This window comes from Chlamydotis macqueenii, chromosome 26 (genome assembly GCF_036417535.1).
Source record: "Chlamydotis macqueenii isolate bChlMac1 chromosome 26, bChlMac1.mat, whole genome shotgun sequence".
In the NCBI taxonomy this organism is placed as follows: domain Eukaryota; kingdom Metazoa; phylum Chordata; class Aves; order Otidiformes; family Otididae; genus Chlamydotis; species Chlamydotis macqueenii.
The window spans coordinates 4,852,596-4,870,076 of record NC_141581.1 but is presented as its reverse complement, the minus strand read 5'-3'; the positions used below and the strand labels follow the sequence as shown (position 1 = coordinate 4,870,076).

Genomic DNA, 17,481 nt, shown 5'->3' with positions numbered 1-17,481 from the left:
CGGCAGCAGACGTGCGCGTGGGGGACGCTGCAGGGAAGGAGGCGGTGGAAGGGATGCTGGGTGTGGGACAGCTTAAGTGGCTGGGCGCTGGAGGGGACGTGCAGCCCCGCTGTTCAGCTCTGTGCCAGCTGCCCCCCTCTCTGGCTGCGCCGCTCTTCCCGGCGGGGCTCCGTGCCGCGGCCGCCCCCTCCCAGGAGCATGCGTTGGAGCTCTGGCAGAGCCCTGTGCTGTGGGAGTGGGAGCTCCCCGCTGCTGCAGGAGAGTCCAAGGCTGCATCTCGCCCCCGCAGATGCTCGCAGTGCATCTCCTGTGGATGTAGCACCAGGCTCAGGGCAGGTGGCTGCTGCTCAGCCAAGGTTCACCGACGATGCATCTCCCTGTTCTCCACTCCTGGGCTCTGGCTGCTCACCACTGCCTGGATCTGGCCCTCCTTGCAGTGCTTCTATTGATTTATATTTTTCCACGTGCACCAGAGGCAAACTGGAGCGGCATCCCTACTACGCATATTCTTGGACCCTTCCTGCTGCTGGGACCAGGAACCATCTGGAGGGTGTGGTGGGCTGGTGTGAAAAGCAGCCTTTGCTCTCCCACCTGGTACCTGCCATGCTCTGCGATGGGGTTTGATGTTTTTGGGATAGGACTGTGAAATGCCAGCCTGGGCTCCCACCTTGCTACATCGCGTCGCTGTGCTTTGGGCATCGCAGAGAGCCTGAGACTTTGACCAACAGCGTGACATCCCCATAACCTCCTGCGTGCAGGCTGGTGGGAGGGATGGGAGATGCTGCTGACCCCTCCACGGGTGCGTGCGAGCAGAGATGACTTTTGGACCAGCATCAGCCTTGCGACACATGCGGAGGCTCCAGCCCTGAGATAAGACTGGGGCTGACACGCAGAAACCTGCAGCAGCTCATCTGTTCCTCAGCCTCCTGCAATTAAACACGCAACTGGAGCGGTGTCTGCAGCGAAGCTGCCGGCGGTGGGCTCGGTGGCTCCGGCCCTGGGGATGGGCGGACATCAACCGTTTTCGTTTTCAGATGGTTTCAGGACTTGCATAGCTGGGCCTCGCGCCTCACGGTGTTCCGTTCTGCCTCGCCTTCGGCATCAGCCGCTCTGTAACTGTATGTTCCCAGCAGTAAATTCAGCTGTGACGGGAGCTCTCAGGTTCCCTCCTGGCTGGAGGGGTGCCCAGGAGCTGCCCTGCGTCGTGACCCGGCGGGGAACGCGGCCCTGTCTCTGCCCGTGGCCTCTGTGACCGCTGTGCTGATGCAGCGTTTGGGTCCCTCCGCTTTGGAGGCAGGGTGCACCGAGCGCCGCTTGCAGGGTAACGCAGCAGAAACCCTTCCCGGCATCCCTGCTCAGAGACCCAGCTCCAGGCAGGCAGAGGTTGTGGCGAAGCGCCGTTGCGTGGTTCACCAGAGCTTTCCCTGCTCCTGGTGGGCTACAGCCGGCCTCTGACGCTGCTGCCGTGTCCCACCCAAGTGGCAGATGCCCCGTGTGTCCCTAGGAAAAACCCTTTGGCTTTGCTCGTTGTCGCTTTTACTGTTTGCAGTAAAATGAAGCAGTGTCCAGGGGCTACAAGGCACCTGCGAACCGGTCCCCGTCTCTGCCGGGCAGAGGCAGGTGCCTGGGGCGTTGCTGGCGGGCTCCGTGCAAGCTTTGGCCCACAACCAGACCCTTTGGGATGCAAACTTCTGCCCTTCTCTGGGGGGGATTTGCAGCGGATTCTCTGTCCTGTTGTGGGGCAGGTGGTGGCGTGGCTCTTTCGTGGCTGTTGGGGTGAATCTGCCGTCGTGCACGTTGATTATTTATTCTTCTGGTTGCAAAGGCTTGGCTGCGCGTGGCAGCTGTGGTTTTTTGGCCCCGGGTGAGCGCAGGAGCGGAACAAACCCTCTGTCCCCTGGGGTGGTCAGAGCGAGCTGGGGAAGCTCCGGGATATATGAGGGTCCCCAGGTTGAGGGGAGTGTGGTGGAAGGGGCTTGGGGGGCTGGGGAGAGCAAAAGGGGTTTGTTTGCCATCATGAGTGGGTGCTCGTGATGTGGCGATGGGTGTTAGCATCCCTCTGCGCTCTGCTGAGAGCTTGCGAGACTGGGAGCACTGGGCTCGCAGCTGGGGGAGGCGTGGGCTGGTGGCTCCCTTGTCCCCAGCGGTGACAACGCCCCGTCTGCCCCGTCCCCCTTCAAGCAGAGCAGGGGTAGCTCTCGGAGAGCCTCTCCCGACCTTTCCAGCTCCATGCCCTCAGCTGCCGCCGAGTGACATGGTGACATTTCACATCTTGAATGTCTGAGCAATTTCATAAGGAAAAAGCCAGCAGAAATGAAACGCTTTGGCTTCTTGTGTCCGACAAATTGGATTTGTTAACCTGAAGCTTCATCTGTCAGCTGGCAGTGCCGTTGTGCGGTGGGTGGCCGATGGGATGGGGTGGGAAGGAGAGGGAGAGTGCGGTTGGGACGCGAGGAGGGAGTGGTGTTGGGCAGCAGTGTGTAATATTCGCTGCGTTTTCAGCAGTGTGTTTGTGGAGGTCTGTTTGGGAGGGACGGGTCTTTCCATCGGACACAGGACAGCTGAGCCACCGGTGCTGCAACCCAGTCTGGTCAAGGTGACGATTGCTGTTCCTCTCTTCCAAGCCAGGAGAGCGTGTTTTTTACCTCCCTCCATCAGTTAGGTGATGCTACCGTACACTGATTTACCCCGGCAAACTACAGTGGCAAAACAAGATAGACGCAGAAGCTCGTGGCCGCGTGCCGCAGCCTCTGCCGCACGCACCGCAGCCCACGCCTGGGCGTGTTCGGACAGGGCAGCGCCGCCTTTGTGGCCGCGTGTGGCTGCCGGGCCTGGCGTGTGCACTGCTGGGCGCGAGCCTGTCGTGTTTGCACAGAGCACGGGCTTCGTTTGCCGAGGGGGAGGCAGGCACCAGCCCGTGCCGCAGCCCGGCGTGACTCGGCGTGCGGCGGCCGGTTGCGCAGGACCTGCTTTTGAATGACACGCTGCGTACCGCCGTATTTATGGGGGTGTGTGTGGCAGGTAGAAGACGCGCCACCGGGTACCTTTGCTGTCCCCGGGGAGCGGGAGGAAGCGTGTGTGCAGGGGAAGGTAATTTCCTCTGCTTTCGGGCTCTGCTGGAGAGCTCTGGTCAGACTTAATGTGGTTTGACCCTGCTCTGGGGATGGGCACTAGGAGTCCTTTGTCCCTGGAGAACTGCAAAGTTGCTTCCCCTCCCTTTCCTTTTTTTCTAAATTAAGAAAAAAATAAAATAAAAAAAAAACCTAAACAAAAAAGGCTCTCCATGAAGTGGGTGGGTGAGGGCGTGTGGGGAGAGCCAGCTCCCTGCTAAAATGTTGCGGGCGGCAGCCGCCACTGCCGTGGGGCTTTGGGGACCCTGCGCCACGCGATGCCGGCAGCGCTGGAGCCGGATGCTCTCGCTCTCTGTCCCTGCGTCCCCTTGGCCGTGGCACGTTGCTGCTGCAGCTCCCTCCGTCCACGTTGTCTCCTCCAGCCTTGCCGTGCCCTGGCAGTGGTTTTGTCATATGCCCTCGGTAGATCCGTTACTGCCCGCGTGGTCCTCGTGGCAGCGTGCAGCCTGCGTTGGGGTGGCGCAGGTCTCGCTTGGCTGCTCAGCAGGCTCCAGCGTGGGATGGCTGCAGGCTCTGAGAGACTCTCCACTGCTGCTCATATGGAAAACGCTCTCAGTAACCACAAAGAATGGAGATGGTGCTTAAAAAAAAAACCAACACACAAAAAAAGATCATCTGTAGGGGCCTGCAGGATGGGGATATTGAAGCTGCCTTGTGTAATTTCTGCTGGACTTGTGTTACTGGAGAAAGTCCTTCCCCTGAGGGATGTCTTCACGAAGCAGAGCGGTGCGGGACACGTCCCGTCTGGCGGATATCATCGCACTGGATGCTCCCTCCCGCCCGCACAGCCGTGCCAGGATGTCACCCCAGGATCCCAGCTGACAGCCTCAATGGTGTTTCCTCGGGAGGGGACGTGGACATCCCAGCTCGCTGCCGACCTCAGAGGGCTCCAGGAGGGCTCAGGAACATGGCAAACATCTTGTTTCGGTGTTGGAAGGGTGCTGGAGGACTTGGTGAGGTGCTGCAGCACCGTGAGCCGCTGCCTGCTGATGCCCTGTGGCTATGCTTTTGCAAGAGAACTGTTAGAGAAGCACCTTCCAAGATTATTTGGTTCCTGATGGAACAGGTTGCGGTTTTTTTCTGTCCTAACATAGCCCAGAAGATCCCCACCGTCCTCCACATCAGGGACACACGGCAAAGTCCAAGGCCAGGGGCTGTGTTTGAGGCTGAGCTGCCCAAGCCCTCCCTGGACTTCAAGCAGACCAAAGCTTGGGCATGGCGGGCAGCGAGTCCACCAGGAACATGGCTGCCAGAAGACACCCAGTGGGGTGGAAAATCCCTATATTCATTTTTCCCGTGTCCGAAGTGCCAGTGGGAGACTCGGACCTGGCTTTTTCTCAATGTGGCGAAAGGGGCCGAGCCTTCTGCCCCAGTGCTGGTGCCATGGATGCGTGTGGCACGTCCTCCCAGCTCCATCGCCTTGATTTGAGGATTTGATGCATCCTGCTGTTCAGAAATAAATAGCTAGTTATTTTGGGCCAGGGAGGCAAACAAATCAACAGGCCAGTGATTTCTTCAATCATCCTGCATGCTGCACAGGGGAAAAATTAATAAAGTACCTGCCATCCCCAGAAGCTATTTGTTAAAGCCAACGATAATGATGGGCAAAATTGAGTTCCTGCTTACGACAGGTTCGCTCATGCTCCTGCGCTCCCTCTCCCTCTCTGAGGCACCGCTGTTCCTGACGGTGCTGTGATGGGAAGGGAGATGTTGATCTGTGATCTGAGTCGGAGCTTTTCCAGGGTTGGGAACAGCAGCACGGGGCTGTCCAACCTCTCTGGGGACTCGCTTGTGCTCTGAGACTTGGGTCCTTTTAGGTGTTTTAGGATCCATGAGAAAACTGGATTATCCCGAGTCACCGTCCTGCAGTTATTGCTCATTTCTTGGTGAGTCTGGGCCATCAGAGGCTTTTCAGGATTTTGCAGGAACTGTTCCTGGTGTGTGCCTGGTGGAAACTGCCGTATGTGGTGGTGGCTGTTGGAGGAAGGATGGCTGGGAGCAGGCTCCATTCCCTGCTTTGCTGCAGACCAACGGAGCGTTGCTTTTCTAGTTCATTCTGGAACTTACTCATCTGTAAAATGGGCGCATCCTTCATCAGGCACCCAGGACTCAACCATGAATCCACGAGGTTTTCACATAACGCTGAACTTGAGAAGACCAGGCTTTCCTTGGGCTTGATAACTCACTCAGAGAAGCAGCCAACGTTGCCCGGCTCCTCAGGGCTATTGGCTACTCTGTGTTTGCCCTCCAGAGGTTAACCAAAAACCATTTGGTTTCTGACATTGAGAATAAAACACCGCATTGTGGGAGCATCCAGCGTCTCTGGGTTGCAGAGTTAACGGTGTGGGAAGGCTGAAGGAGCATCCTCGCCTCTGGGTCCTGTTGCTGCAGAGCAAACCCTCCTGGGCACCCAGTGTCGTATCTGCCCCTCCCCAGCCCCTGTGTTCAGTGGCACCCAAAATCCTCGTCCTGCAGCCTTGCAGCAGGGACCTTGTGCTGGATTTTTGGGGGCTGCCATCCAGCTGCTGCCGTTGGGTCTCCCTGAAACTTTCCTCCTGGCGGACTTATTTCAGGAATGTTTTGTGCCAAAGGTGGCAACGGTGCAGGATCTCACATCAAGAGAGATGGAGGGTTTGTCCGGCGGGGAAATGGGGCTGGTTTATTTACTGGTTCAGAGCTGTGTCTGTCCTGCATTTCCTCAGTGGAATACTAACTGTGTAAGCAGCAGGTTACATGGCCGTGAGTGTAAGAGCCAGCCCCAAATATGTTGATGCGAAGGCCAGAGGGAAAGCTGAGCAGGTGAACGCTCATTTCCCACAGCTCGAGTGGGCAGAGGTCCCTCGAGAGACGACTTGAGAAGAAAAACCTTTCTCCCTCCCCAGTTTGGGTGGTGCCCCATCCTTAACCTTGTCCACAGGAGCCCTTTTGGCATCAGGTAGGCTGGAGGTGGTGTTTGCCACTCCATGTTTTGGGGTGGTTTTGTGATGAATGTTCTCCTCTCCCACAAAATACCCCACTTCGGGCTGCTTTCATGTTCAAAGCAAGAGGAACGTGGCTCCTCCTGCTAATGAACCTTTGCTGGTTGCCCTCGCTGGTGGGTGGGTGTGAAGAGCAGATCTGGATTTAGCTCAACGCTGGCGAGGCTTTGGGAAAAAGGAGGGGAAAGTCTCTCTTGAGTTTACTGTTGCTGTAAGAGACGCAGGCTCTGCGGCTGGCGTTAATTGGGGAACGCGGCCCTAAGGTGGTCCTTGAGCTGGAGGTGTGCTCCGTGGCAGCGGATGAACCTCCCAGCCCACTTGCCGGATGGCTCCTGCGTCCCGTTGCGGTGCCAATTAATATTTAAACCAAGAGTTGATCTGTGTTCAGAGCATTTAAACTAAATAGAGTGCGAGTTGCATTTTTAAGCTGCTGGTGTTGAGCTCTTGGGAGCCCATGGATGGAAAGGACCCCGTGGTCAGTGGCGTCTCACCGTGGCAAGGCAGCGGCGTCCCCTTTCCCACTGGGTTCATTCTGGGGCTCTGGGTTCCCATGTACCTGTCTCTGTGCATCCTGCATGAGCACCATTTTTGTAAGCAGAGCAATACTCGGTGTTTTTGATGTAAAAAAACCCAAACGTATTAGTCTGCAGTGATGGCAAATGAACAAAAAAAATCACTGCTCTTGGAGGAACGGAGAGAAGATCTGGTTCATGCTGGATGCAAGCAACAGGTCGAATCCCGAGTTCTATCTTTAGGCTCCAGATGTCCGTTTTCATCTCGGGGTAGTGGGTCTGAGACCGGGCTGTCCCACGAGACCCTCTCCTAGGAGCCGGGAGGAGCCGACGTCCCCTCCGGGGATGGGTTGCGTTGGGGCTCCAAGCTGCTCCCACCCCAACACGGGGACCTCTCCACAGTAACGCTGTGTGGCAGCCACGGCAAGCGACTCGGGCCTTCTCTGGCACAGAAAGGACAAATTAAATAAACATGCTTGATTGCTTAAACATTTGTTTTTTAAATTAGCAGCAGCTTTTTTATATTAAAGTATGTGGATGTGCTGCTGGGGAACACTTTAGCAAGTTGTTTTTTTCTTCCTGGTGCTACTTTTCCAGAGTGATTCCTGATTTAAAAACCAAATGCAAAATGCAGGCCAAGTTTATGGTTTAATCCTGTAAAAGATGTCGGTGGGAAGAAACTGCGCTGCTTGGAGCTGGGGGCCCCGTTTTGGTGAGACAGGCCTCCAAGGCAGCCCTGTTTGCAAACCCTGCCGTGCGGTTACTGGAGAAAAGCGTCGATGAACAGCTCATAAGGGGCTCCATGGGTGTCCACAGCTTCTCTGGAAAGGTTTTAGTGATCCATGAATTGTAAAAAAATGTTGAAATCTTCTGCAAGGAGGTGTTTGGAGATGCTGTGTATGGAAATGTGATCGTCCGTGCGCTCACGGGACCGTGGGTCTGCAGCCCTCGTGCCCTGGCCTCCCTGAGCTGGGCCTGGGGACCAGCTGGGCTCAGCGGCTTCCCCTCCACGCGTGGTGGGTGGATGACCCTGTGCCGAGCTCTTCCCCGGCTGCATATCCAGTTTTGATTTTACTCTTTGGTCTCTGTCCTGTTTAGAAGGCAAAGAGACAGCCCAGCATGAGGGTTCCAGCTTGTTCGGCATTGCAGGGTAAGGGAGGTTTAGATGCTGCTGTAATAGCAACGGAGATTGCTAAATAGCATCTCTGGGAAAGCAAAATGCAGCCAGAGAGACACTAATGCTTCAGATTGACCTTGCCTGGAGTGTGCGGGGGTTTTGCTGTTTCCATAGGCCTGCTATCAATTTCCTAAAATAGAATCTGTCCAAAAAATACCACCAGGAACCAAGCAAGGATCCCTGCGTGCGTACCTGTGGGAGTGGAGTCTCCACTGGCGCTTTCCGGGTGTGATGGCATTGCAGACAAACTGTGCTTCTGCAATTTAAGGGGAAAAAAGTAGAGTTCCTGTAACCCTGCTGCTTTTTGTGTCGTCCCCCAGGTTGTAGCAAAGCTCCCGGCAGCCGGCTCGGGGACCGGCCTGGCTCCAGGGAGCCCGCAGGAGGACCCTGGGCCGGCGCTGCTCCCTTTCCCTTTGCACGGACCCCAGGCCACATCCTTAATTTTTTAATTAATGCATACATCCTGCATGAGCGCAGCTCCAGCTTGGCTGCGAGTGTCCTCTCCACAACCCGAGCGGGAACGGGATGGGGGAGGCAGATGCTGCTCCTGCTCCGTGCCCTGGCTCTGCGCCCTTCCTAAAGGCGACCAGCAGTGGTTTTGTTGTTGTTGTTTTGTTTTTACATATTAAAGGTTTAATAAATGGAATTAAATACTGTGAAACTTAAGGTAATTAAATGTGGAAGCAGAAGGAAAAAAATTGTAAAGCATCCTCTCCAGGAAACTAATAGGCTCTGTGCCTCCTTATCTTAATGATGTTCATAATTTAGCTAAATGCAGAGATAATGGCCGTGATGAACCTTTCTGGAGCTAACTTTAGATTTAATGGGCTTCTTGCTGGGGAGTGGGGTGGGGCAGGTGCCAGCGATGGGCTTAAGGAGCAAGAGAAGCTGAAACAAACAGCCAAACGCGTTTTCCAAAAACTTAAAAGGTTGCTACGTGCCCACGCTGCGTGCTCCCTCCTTCCCACCTGGAATTAACCTCGGAAATCATTTTCAGAGGCCACGTGATTTCCTCTGGCTCGGCTGCGGCGGCGCTGCCAGCGGGTTTTGCCTTGCTGCACAACCTCTGACCCTCCCCGGGACGAGGGAGCCGCAAAGCCGGGATCATCTGTGTTAATCTGGTCTCGTTGAGGCGGGATCAGTGAAACCACCTCGCAGATTCACTGTATTATGGAGCAGATTGAGAGACTTAGAGAGCAAATTTAATAAATATCATTTTGATATTACTTGGCGGAAAAAAAAAAAACAAACTATCTGCTGAGCGGCTGATGTTGAAGCACCCTGTGCAGGATGGTTAATGTGGACATGGGGAAGGGGGGAGATGCAGATGTTTGCTAAGGGATGGGGGTAACACGGCGCAGGACCTGCACCTTGGGTTCTTCTCTGGCGCTGCTGCAAGTTTCCTCCTGCCTCCGTGGTGGCATCGGTGCTTTGTGTGACCAGGGCGTGCAGGGTGCTCCAGCTGATGTGGGAGCAGGGCCGAGTGGAGATGCTGAAGCTAACCCTGGACCTGAAGCAGAGCCAGACGTGCACCCAGGACCAAGCCAGCACCCCTACACGGGCACTGCGGGGAGCGTAGCGAGGGGCTTTAGAGGTGGAGGTGAAGCTGGGGTTGTTTTTGCAGCCAGCTATTTGACATCAGCAGCTGCCACGTGGGTGCCGGGGAGGTGGCAGGGTGCGGTGCCAGGTCCAGGGAGGCTCTGGGGGCTCAGCTGTGGGGTTTTGGGGTTCCTGTGGTGCCTTTGTGTCTCGGGGCTCCCTGGAGTTCCCAGTGGAGTCTTTGAGCTGTACTCTCAGGTGTCTGAAGGCTCTTTGGGAGCTCTCCAGTGGAAGAGGTGGGTGTCCAAGCTCCGGCTACAGGGGATGAAGGGAAGGGGAAACCCCAAACCCTTTCTTCCAGGGCTGGTCGCGATGAGCCGGGTTTTGGCTGTGCCAGGGTGCGGGGATGGGTGCTGTTGCCCACCACCTGGGTTGCGCACCTTCCCAAAATGCTGCGGCGAGGGCAGCGCGCCCGTCCCACGTCTGCACTGAGGACCCGCGGCGGAAGGTGCCGTGCTCGCAGCCAAGAGCCAGCAGAAGGGGCTGGTTTGTCTTTATCCCCAGCAGGACCCCCTGCCTGCTGGAAAAACACTTGGGTTAGGAGAAATGTGTGACCTCTTGCTAACCTCCTTCCCCTCTCGCTCTGCAAGATGTTAAAAAGAAGGAGAGGGGAAAAAAAAAAAAGAACCCCATGCTGTGGCCAATCCAAAGAAGACGGGAGCTGGGGACCATATCATTAAAATGCTAAAAATGAGCGTGCTGAAAACAGACACAATTGGGTATTTAAAGCTCCGAATGAAAAGAGTGTGTGTTAGCCGGCTTGCGGAGAGCTGGTCTCCCAGAGCCCCTGGAAAATATGTGGTCAAGCCTGCACCATTAACTTTTTGTTTCTGGTTGGTAAAGTAGCTGTGAAATTCCAGGGGGGGCACGGACCCCGCGTCCAGGCCGCGGAGGATGCCCGTGCTCCGTTGGACGGGTGGCTTTGCCAGTCGCTTGAGGCACGTTGGGTAGCCTTTTGCTGTCCTGCGATGATCATTATCCCAAAATGTGGTGCTCAACACAGGGGCTCGTGTGGCCCCCGTGTCGCCAGGGTCCCCTCTGGCACCTCTGGGGCAGGCTGGCTGGGATTTGCAGCAGCCGGCACCTCTGGCACCGAAGCATGGGATGCGTGGATGGAGGGGCAAAGCCGGAGGCGCGACCCAGAGTGGGAGCTGCTTCAGCCCTGCCCCAAACCAGCCCCAAACGGACTCCTGGGTCGGTTGCCGTGAAGTCACTCCGGGGCTGTGGCATCATTTCTTTGCAGCATCTTAAAACCTGGGCTGCTGCAGCTCCCAGCTCAGGCGCCCGCAGCCGTACCAAGAGACGTGGGGCCCTGCCGTGGTTTTTGGTGCCTCCTGTCCGTGGGAATGTGGATCTTCGCAGCCACGCTCCAGCCTAGGTTTGCCTGGTCCCTGGGCAGAGGTTGTGGCCGTGTTTGGCTGCAGGTTGGCGCCGGCCGCAGCGTGCGGTGCGAGAGGGCGAAGGTGTGCAGGGGGTTATTTCTGGGCACGTACGCGGGTTTACCTCCTGTGCGGATGCAGAGGGGTCCGTGTGGGTGCAAAATGCCCTTAAAATGTCTCCTAGGGCCAGTATTAACTGCCAGGCTGGGCTTAGGTCCAGCAGGCAGGAACAGATGAATCAGACGCTTAATGGTAAAATCAAACCTCTCAAAGTATTAAAAACAACCCAGCTCCAGGAGGTTCCTCTTTGCCATCCAGGGAGCCTCAGCAAGAGGGAGCGAGATGGGATTTTAAACCAAACTGGGATTTTTGGGGGTGGGTGTCCCCCCCTCCCATATCTCTTGGCTGCCAGCCTCTCCGAAGGGGAAGTTTTACCCCGCCTCCCGCGGTCTCGGATGTCAGGTTGGCAAGAAAAATCCCATCTGTTTTCAATCTGGATCCTCACTTCCATCCACCCAGCCTTTCTCCTCCCTGCGCTCCCCCGCTCCCAGCCCCCAGAGCTGGCGTGCACGCCAGGCAGGCCTCGGTGACGCTTTTTTTTTTTTTCCTTTCTTCTCTTTTTTTTTTTTTTTCTTCTAAAAATGTATGTGGCCTCCTTTGCCCCCCGCATCCCCCCCTTCTCCCAGGCACATGCTCCAGCGCAGCCCTCTCTGCACTGGGGCCTGCCAAGAGCCTCTCTGCGCTCAGCCCCGCTACGGTCGCTGGCTCGGAGAATTCCCAAATGACCGAGGATTTTCAACCCCGAGCTTTCAAAAAAAAAAAAAGCAAAATGTCTCTCTGTGTGGAAAAAAAAAAAAAAATAGACAAAATCGAGAAGGGAGGGTAGGGAAGGAATTTTGTTGTTGTGATTTTTTTGTTTGGGGGTTTTGTGCTGTTCCAGTTTCTTGGTGTGACTTGGAGAAGACCAAGTACAGAGTGTTTTGTTCCTGCCTGGAGATAAGAGCTGCTCTGAGATCCTATAGAGCCAGTGCAGAGATGTATACGCAGCAATCGCGCTAGCTTAGTCTCTCTCTGAAGGAGCCCTTTTGTTGCACACCGCCTCTCGCCTTTCTCTTCGCTGTCCTCTCGCTGCGTTATGTCTTATTTAAACTATAAAGTCCTCAGGCCAGGAATTACCTTCTCTCCTTACAGATGGCTGCGAGAGCTTTGCATGTCTGTGAGCGCCATGAAAAATAAATGCAGGAGGTTGTGGCTTTTGTTGTTGGGTTTTCTTTTCTGTTTTTGGAAGCGAGAGTTTATGGGATGGTAGAGCAAGGTAGCAAGGACCTGATGAGTGGCGTTGGGCTTTGTATCGCCAAAAATCTCAAGGCGGGGGGTTATCCCGACTGCACCCCTTCCTGTTTGGCTCTCTGTGCCAGGCTTGCATGGCACCGCTCAAAGCTGCCCTGTGTCCAGGGTTTTGTGCTCTGGCTGGGGTCTGGGGGGCTCAGGGGGAGCCCCCTCGGACGGGATCTGCTGAGGGGGGAGCTCGGGTGCCGCTGGCTGAGGGGATGGGGCGCGTTTGGCGGCTGCCGTGCCTCAGTTTCCCCTTCGGACGAGGCAGCCCTGGGGTGGTGAGTCAGTGGCGGGGTGGCCGGGGGTGCTGCGGGGTGCAGCGACGCTCCCCTGGCATGGGAGGGCGAGAGGGGTTTTACTTTGTATTTTGGGGAGTACCATGAGAGCTGCTGGGGATGGGGCTGTGTGTGAGGGGACCCAAAGAGACCGGTACGGGGGAACGGACCCCACGGAGCCAGGCAGGGCTCCAAGGCCAGGCTCAGGGAGACCCCCAAGCTGGGGCGATCCCAGGGCCAGGCTGGAGCGAGGGGACCCCCAAGGCCGGGCAAGGGGGGACCCCAAAGGCTGAGCTCCAGGGGCTGGGCTCCGGGACCAGCCGGGGCCGACCCGGGGCCGGGGGCGCAGGCGATGGCTGCCAGGCCGCGGCGCTCCCCCGCCCCGGGCCTCCCGCCCCCCTCGGGCGCGCTGCCCCCCTGGGCCTCCCCCCGCCCCGCTCCGCTCCCCGGCTCGGGTTGGGCCCCGCTGCCCCGCGGCCCGGCCCCGCCCCTGCTCCGCCTCCCTCCGCCCGGGCCGCGGCGGGCTGCTCGGCGGGGTCGCGGCGCCCCTGGGCCCGTAGGCGCCGCGGGCCGCCGTGCCGAGGGCGGCGCGGGTGGGACGGCCGGTCCCCTCCCGGTAAGTGCCTGCCCCTGCCCCGCCAAGCTCCCCCCCCCCGTCCCCGGGGGCGCCGAGGGGCTCCTCACGCCCCAGACCCTCCCCGGAGCCGAAACGAGCCTCGAGACAGTCGGTTTGATTTAAAAATTTATTTTTAAAATTCATTTTAAGACGGGGGAAGCGCCGCCCCCCCCTCCGTAGCCCCTTCCTCTGGGGAGCATCCAGCGCGGCCGGGCCCTGGCGTGGGGCGGGCCCGCGGTTTGAGGGAGCGGCGAGGCGGAGCCGCGGGGGTCCCGGGGCGGTGGCGGGTGGGGGGCTCCCGCCGATGGCGAAGCGCTAACGGACCGGCTTCTGCAGGGTTCTTCCCGGCCAGGCCGGGGCCGCGGGCCCGGCGCGGTGGGTGGCGTTGCTCAGGTGGAGGGGGAGCGCTTGGCTGGGGCTGGGGGGCTTGGAAGTTGGGAAGGGGACACTCCCCGCCTTCTCCTCCCCTTTCTTCTCCCCCTTTTTCTCAAGCCAACGGCTCACGGCAGAGTTTTGCTGCGAAACAAGAGACAAAGTGTAAAACCGGCATCCAGCACCCGCCATTCGCGCTGGGAGCGCTGCGAAGGGCCGGTTCTCCAGCTCCCCCCTTTCTCCACATTACCCGTTTTACTACACGTTTGCTTTTTTTTTTTCTGTACTGGAAATGCTTTTTATTTTTTTCACGAGTTAAAGGCAGCCCAGGTCTGCAGCAGTTGCCTGCACGATGCTCTCTGCAGCTCCGGGCAGGACGCGGGCTCTGGGCGTTTGAGTAACATACAAAATTTATTCACTGTAAACATCGCACAACTTCGGTGCTCGGCTCCCAGAATTAAAATATAACTTGTTTTCTCAGTTTTGTATGACTTGCTTGCTAGCCCTTATACTCGCTCAAGCACGAGATGCAAATTTGTTTAAAATATGTAATTTTAGAACTGCAAGAGGGAAAAAAGATGCTCCGTTTTGCTACGGGAGCTGTGTAGCTGGAACTTTCCTGAGAAATGGCCATATTTTATCCTTTTATGATTTCTTTCTCGCTCTGGCAAAGGCAAACTACTTTCATGTTGCAGGTAACTTTTACGTCAAGGCTCTAACTTTAAATTCGCAGCAGCTGGTCTGACTCAAGGCAGTTAAAGCAATGCTTGAAATTAAATTTAAATTTATATTGTTTGTTTCTGGAGAACTCTCCTGCAGTTAAGGAAAAAAATGTAAAGATTGAGCTGATCATTGCTATATGTGAAAAGCAGTTTTAAACGTTAACATTATGGTTCCTTTCTTAAAAAAAAAAAAAAGGATTCTCTAGCCTGTGCTTTGTATAGCAGCATCTTGCTATCCTCTAATTTCTCTTTTCCTGAAAACGTCACTTAGCAGAGGAGAAATCACAAATTCAAGTGCTCTGGGATTGCCACACGCAGAACAGAGGAACATCTGCTGAAAAGAGACTTTCTGAGAATAACAAACCACCTGCACTGGGAAATTTTTCTTCTCTCGTAACTAGCTCAGTGTTCCTGGGGTGCACGTCTGTAATCCACCGCTGGTCGGTTTCTGGCTGCGGAGGTGCTCCTCAGCCCTGGCATTTTACAAGGGCAATGTTTATTTACAGGCTTGCACTACTGGTTGAGGTTTGGTGGGGTTGTTTTATTTTCACCAAAAAGGAGGAAGTGAAAAATAGGCATTTGAGCTGATGGAGCTATTTTAACAGTTTCTTCATGATTTACGTTTTCTCTAACATAACGAGCGCCTGGAGTTGATTGGTGCCTTTCACGCCGCCCTCTCACTTCTTGCAGAGGAGTGTGCTGCGACGTGGGCTCGAAGACGGTGAGTAAGGCTGGCTGAGACGTTAGCTCTGGCTAAGCGAGGTGGTCGCCCACCAGGCGCTGAGCTGTGCCGGAGGAGGGATCTGCCCAGAGGACGGCAGCTCCGGAGTTGCGCTTCCCTCTTTTGCTTTTCACATCCCTGGAGTAAAAACCGTAATGCTCACCATCTTTTCATCTTATTGCTCCAAGAAGCTGCCAGGGAAGGTGTCTTCTATCATCTTGGGAACGTGGCGTTGATCCCTAGTGCAGAAAGAGGTACATCACCTGCAGGAGAGGTGCGGATGCTTGTTCCAAATCTTTCTGCCAGTCACAGTGGAAATGAGGGAGTAAGGGAGAGTTGGGGCAGCTGCTCTGCAACCTCCTCCTGCAGCCAAAAGCCAAAGCAGTGATTTTTCAAAGATGTTGAAACAAGAGAAGGCCCAATTATGCTTTTGGCTCGGATGAGATATGTGTCATTTTTTTGGGAGGTGGAGGTACCAAAATAAACCATCTGAAGATTCAGTGTGCAGACACAGTGAATTTCCTATTAGGTTCTAAATTCCTGTGAGGGTGACAGTTGCAGCAGGTATATGAGGAAATCCCTCATTACCCTGCAGAGCTGGAAAAGCAGGATATGGTGTTTTATTATGTTTCTTAACCTTGATCACAGCGAGTTTCAAACACCCTCTTTACCCTCACTGTTGAATCTGGCCTGTGGGTACAGATTCTTGTACAGCGCAGCTATTTCACTAGATTTAATCTCTAAGGAGCGTGCCAGAAAAACAGCCTTGGGGAAATGGCAATCTGCTAGCTTCCTTGTCTGTAAAATGGGAATAGCGATGCGTAACTCCTTTCTGCAAAGCGTTCTAGGGTTGACCAGTGAAAAGCGCTGAAGTGCCACGAGTTGCATTGTTCAGCTGAAAAGAGACGAGGCAGAAGCAGTAGCAAGGCTTGCCCGGGCTCCCGCGGCAGGTCGGCAGCGAAGCCAGGAATAGACCCGCTATCTCTCATTTCTGCGTCCCTGTCTGCTGCGTGTGAGCGTGGGCCAAAAAAGAGCAGCAGCGCCGGTGTCACCCAGCTACGCGTAGTGGAGAAAATTGAGGTTGCGCCATCCCATCCTTGGTACCTTTCTGGGGGCTGCCCCGTGGTGCCAGGTGTGGGAGTGACAAGCTGTCTGACACCGGTCTGCGAAGAGCTGGATTGAAGCCACTTACTCATTTCATGCTGGCTTCTGCACAGCCCTTGTGTAGGAAGGACTTTGTAGATGCTGCTCACCTGGGCTGAATTTTTAACCAGTCACCTGGAGATGAAAGGCACTCAAACCCATTACCACTCCCTCCAAGCCATCCTCTGCCCTCTGTCTGAAGAGATTTTGAACCCCAGGTATGCTTTGTTCCCGTGCGAGGCTTTGCTGTCGGACTCGGCAGAGATTGCCGCCTGTCCTCTGGCACCGGGGAGGTGTAATGTTGTTACGTTTGAATTTATTTCATGCTGCGTTTGTGGGTGTGAGGAATGAACTGGTAAAATTAGGGACTGTGGAAGGTGTGAGACACCGTGTTTGTTCAGATGCTGACGGTGGTAAAACATCTGTTAGAAGCTCTCTTTGAAGCAGTAGCTGCCCTTCCAGAACTATTTTGTAGGAGTAATAACTGTTGAGGTAGGTGAAACCTGCTGAATGCGGAGGCACCTGGGAGCTGTTACAGCTGTGAACGTGCACGGGCTGATGCAGGGATGGAGATCTACCAGACTGAACCCTACAACGCCTTTATTTTTCCCGTGCATCTTCTGCCATTCCCAGAGCAACTGCATGAGCTCGTGTGTGCTTGGGTGCGTTTGGGTTCTTAAAGAAGCTGTCCAGCCCTTCCTCTCTATTTACCAGTAACTTTTTAGTGGGTTTGTAGGGCTCTCTTTCGGTTTCTCGATTGGTGCTCTTGTTAGCACTTAGTGTGTTGCAGAAATTCTTTATTAAAATCTGTGCCGTAGGTTTTATTCATGTGAGGAAGCCGCACGGTGCTCGGCTTCAGCATCAGCTCCCAAGTTGCAGGATGACTTACCTGCTAATTTTGACTTGCTATCTATTTACGTTAAGGCAGGAAGCAGCCTCTGGCAGCTCAGGGAATTGAGGCCAGCCCCCTGTTTATGGTAATTCTTAAATAGTTCATTTGGGCGTAATGCCTCTTTTTACAGTTGATTCTCTGTTACAAACAGATTTTCTGATAATGGCAGCTGCGCCGTTCAGATTGGATCATTATTATAATAGCAGCGAGTATTGTTACGGAATCGGTGTGCGGAATTTATGTAGGATTGTTATAACAACAGAAATAATACCGTAAATAAAATGATGCTGCAACAGCAGCACCAAACCTGGGTGTAACAGGGAAAACGACAGTTCAGGTTTCTCCCAAGCCTCCTCGCCTCGGGGATTTGTCCTGTGCGGTCCCTGCCTGCGGAGCGGGTGGGAGCGTGGGTGGCTGGGGAGGGCAGGGGCTGTCCCCGGGCTGCAGCGATGCTCGGGGTGTGGGAGGCGGGAGAGATGCTCTTCCCGTCCAAATCGGGGAAGCCATCAGCTGGAGCCGTTTCAAAAGCTGAGTGGGGAGGCTGTTGCAAATAATTACTTGTAGAAACGGGGCGTTGCTGTTGTTCGGCAGGGCGCTGGGTTTTGCTCTTGGGCTGGCTCCGTTGACAC

General features: G+C 55.4%; 1 protein-coding gene across 11 annotated transcripts in view; it reads left to right on the top strand.

Moving 5' to 3' along the window:
* The window catches only part of PTPRS (protein tyrosine phosphatase receptor type S), a 157,507-nt gene that overhangs the window by 12,018 nt on the left and 128,008 nt on the right, over positions 1-17,481 (top strand). For 10 of the 11 annotated variants that reach the window (XM_086767711.1, XM_086767710.1, XM_086767709.1 and 7 more), the window contains exon 1: positions 12,904-13,002. The exons of the other annotated variant lie outside the window; for it this stretch is intronic. The gene's annotated coding sequence lies outside the window, so the exon portion shown is untranslated. Of the gene's footprint in view, positions 1-12,903; positions 13,003-17,481 lie in introns of those variants that run through there. 11 annotated transcript variants of the gene reach the window in all.